Source organism: Elephas maximus, chromosome 3, assembly GCF_024166365.1.
Source record: "Elephas maximus indicus isolate mEleMax1 chromosome 3, mEleMax1 primary haplotype, whole genome shotgun sequence".
In the NCBI taxonomy this organism is placed as follows: Eukaryota; Metazoa; Chordata; class Mammalia; order Proboscidea; family Elephantidae; genus Elephas; species Elephas maximus.
In genome coordinates, this window is record NC_064821.1 from 157,357,882 (window position 1) to 157,361,500 (window position 3,619).

General features: G+C 42.5%; 1 non-coding gene across 1 annotated transcript; it reads left to right on the forward strand.

Annotated features, from left to right (window-relative positions):
* The first annotated feature begins 3,048 nt into the window (after positions 1-3,048).
* TRNAG-CCC (transfer RNA glycine (anticodon CCC)) lies at positions 3,049-3,119 on the forward strand. The gene has a single exon. It is a non-coding gene; the product is annotated as a tRNA-Gly (tRNA).
* The last annotated feature ends 500 nt before the right edge of the window (positions 3,120-3,619 follow it).

Below are 3,619 nucleotides of genomic sequence, written 5' to 3' on the forward strand. Positions count from 1 at the left end.
TGATTCTTTCCCTGGATTCCCCAGATCTGCCAGGAGAATAGGCAAATGTGAAAAGAATATTATTTCTGAACATTTCATACTACCCAAACACACCAGAACTTACTTGCCAGATTGTAAGACATACTGCAGGGGTGGTTGTTGCACTTCAGGCCAAGCAGTAATTCTTTCAGGTTCACATCTTGGTCCCTAAGTCTGCCAAAGTACTGTGTAGGCATCTTAGTTATCTAGTGCTACTGTAACAGGTATACCTCAAGTGGATGGCTTTAACAAAGAGAATTTTATTCTATCACAGTGTAGGAGGCTAAAATCCCAATTCACCCTTGCCAGCTCCAAGGGAAGGCTTTCTCTGTCTGTGGGCTCTGGGAGGAAGGTCTTTGTCATCAATCTTCCCACTCTAGGATGTTCCAGAAAAAAAGGACGTGCTATTCTCCTGGCTCTTGTTTCTTGGTGGTATGAGGTCCCATGTCTCTCTGTTCCTCTCTTTTATATCTCAAAATAAATTGAATTAAAATACAACCTAATCTTGCACTCCCAAATGCATTGTTTTTCTCTGAACTGACATCCTTGAGTGACCGAAGAGGGGTGGTTAAGGGGGAAATCTTGGAATGAATTTCCATGTGCTTGCCATTTTGTAGGTCTCTGTAATGCATAAATTGAAAAACGGGACCTTTCAGTCTTTACCCTTTTCCAGGGACTCAAATGGGGCCTCAGAGAAGAGAACCTCAAGAATCACCTAGATCTCCTGGAGTGCCTCACAAAAAACATCAGACACATCCCCAAACATCCAGCCTCCTGAGCCATCACTGAATACTGAATACCTGTCTGGGAAAGAACTGGAGCCCATCTCAAAGTTGGAAGGAAAATGATGGGAGGCAGCAAGCAACCGAAGGGCAAGCAGATAGCATCAGTCACTGAATAAATGACATTTCCTTAGGTTCACGCAGATTTAGGACCAGAGACAAGAGACTCAATGGATTTCTGATTTTTTCTACAGAGGTTTGTTATAGATTGAATTGCGTCCCCCAACAATATGTGTTGTAAAGCCTAGCCCCTATACTTGTGTTTCTTTATTACGTTAATGAGGCAAAGTCGCTATAGGGTGTGTCTTAAACCAATTAATTTTAAGATATAAAAAGCAGATTAGGCAGAGAAGCAAGGAAGCAGGAATGGAGAAAGACTGATGCCTCACAGAGATTACCACGAAACAAGGGAAGAGAAGCTGAAAGACACAAGGATTTTTCACCAGAGCTCACAGAGAGCTTTGTCCCAGAGCCAGGCCCTAAATTCAGACTTCTAGCCTCTGAAATGGTGAGAAAATACATTCCTGTTAATTAAAGCCTTCCAGTCGTGGTATTTGTGTTATAGAAGGAGCACTAAGTAAGGAAGACCAGGCATACTATCTATTTGAATCCAGGGTGGCGCAGTGATTAAAACCTTGGCTGCTAGCCAAAAGGTCAGCAGCTGGAAGCCACCAGCCTCTCCTTGGAAATTCTTTGGGGCAGTGCAGCTCTACTGAGTCCTAAAGGGTGGTTTGTTTTGACAGCAACTGGTATTATCTATTCAGAAAGAGCCTATTCCAGAATTAGACTCTTTCAAGTCAGATCATTTTATTTGAATGCTGTAACTTTATAGTGTTGCCCGATGCCCTTTGTTCTGGGCATCTTTTATGTGTGATAGCTTTTTCTCCCAAAGAGAACACTGTTTAAACCCATTCTGTTGTTTTCACTGTTAGGTGCCGTCGAATTGGTTCCGATGCACAACGGAATGAAACACTGCCTGGTCCTGCACCATCATGATCTTTCTTATGCTTGGGCCCAGTGTAGCAGCCACTGGGTCAATCCATCTCATTGAGGATCTCCCTCTTTTTTGCTGACCCTCTGCTTTACCAAGCATGATGTCCTTCTCTGGGAACTGGTCCCTCCTGTTAACACATTCACAGTACGTGAGACAAAGCCTTGGCGTCCTCGCTTCTAAGGAGCATTCTGACTGCACTTCTTCCAAGACAGATTTATTCATTCTATTGGCAGTTCATAGTGTATTCAACATTCTTCAACACCATAGCTCAAAGGTGTCAATTCTTCTTCAGTCTTCCTTATTCGTTGTCCAGGTTTCGCATGCACATGAGGCGATTGAAAACACCATGGCTTGGGTCAGTAGCACTTTAGTCATTAAAGTGACATCTTTGCTTTTTAACACTGTAGAGGTCTTTTGCAGCAGATTTGCCCAATGCAACGTGTCGTTTGATTTCTTGACTGCTGCTTCCGTGGGTGTTGATTTTGATTCCAAGTAAAACAAAATCATTGACAACTTCAACCTTTTCTATGTTTATCATGATGTTGCTTATTGGTTCAATTGTGAGAATTGTTTTTTTTTTTTATGTTGAGGTAATCCATACTGAAGGCTGTGGTCTTTGATCTTCATCAGTAAGTGCTTCAAGTCCTCTTCACTTTCAGGAAGCAAAGTTGTAACATCTGAATATCACATGTTGTTAATGAGTCTTCCTCCAATCCTGATGCCTGGTTCTTCTTCATATAGTCCAGCTTCTCAGGTTATTTGCTCAGCTTACAGATTGAATTAGTATGGTAAAATGATACAACACTGAAACACAACTTTCCTGATTTTAAACCATGCAGTATCCCCTTGTTCTGTATGCATGACTGCCTCTTGGTCTATGTACAGGCTCTTCATGGGCCCAATTAAGTGTTCTGGAATTCCCATTCTTCACAGTGTTATACATAATTTGTTAAGACCTACACAGTTGTTCATTTGCATAGTCAATAAAACACAGGTAAACATCTTTCTGGTATTCTCTGCTTTCAGCCAGGATTTGTCTGAAATGAGCAATAATATCCTTCGTTCAACTTCTGAATTCGGCTTAAATTTCTGGCAGTTCCCAGCTGGTGTACGGCTGCAGCAGCTTTTGAACCATCTTCAGCAAAAACAACAAAAAAAGGAAGAAACCATTTTAGAACTATTTTTTCCAAGTCCTCTGAGAGTCTTTTTCTAAATATCCATATCAAGACAAGTGTGGGAAGTGTACTCGGGTAGGCCTTGGTGGTTCAGTGGTAGAATTCTCGCCTCCCACGCGTGAGACCCAGGTTTGATTCCTGGCCAATGCAAAGTTGTTTTTCCCCTCCCTCCTTCATGTGCCCAAAGCTATTACACTTTCTACTCTGCTGGATTATCCACTGCACAAGCAAGACAGGTCATTTGGCTTTCCGAGGAAGGAATATAAGAACTATACACCTGGAGTTATCTTTGGAGCAGAAGACATTAAGAAATAGGTCTGAGCTGAGACGAGCAGTGATTCTGTAGGGGTTAGTACTGGGCATGCAGAGCAACAACCACATACATGCCTGAGACCCACTTTTAGAAATGACAAGCGATGTGGGTAGGTCTGCAGTTTTGTGTACTTGAAGTCCAAACCATTGTTAGTTTTATCTTTTCTCCTGGTGGGTCCCTGGAGTCTAAAGTGTTATCTGGTCATTAAGTCAAGTCCTGGAATTTGAACTGACCACTGGGCCACATCTCACTGTGGAGTGGAGAGCAACAAATGAAATTCCTGAAAGAACAGAAACGGTGGGCTGGGCAGATACCCCAGTTGGGGAGGCTTTTGGGG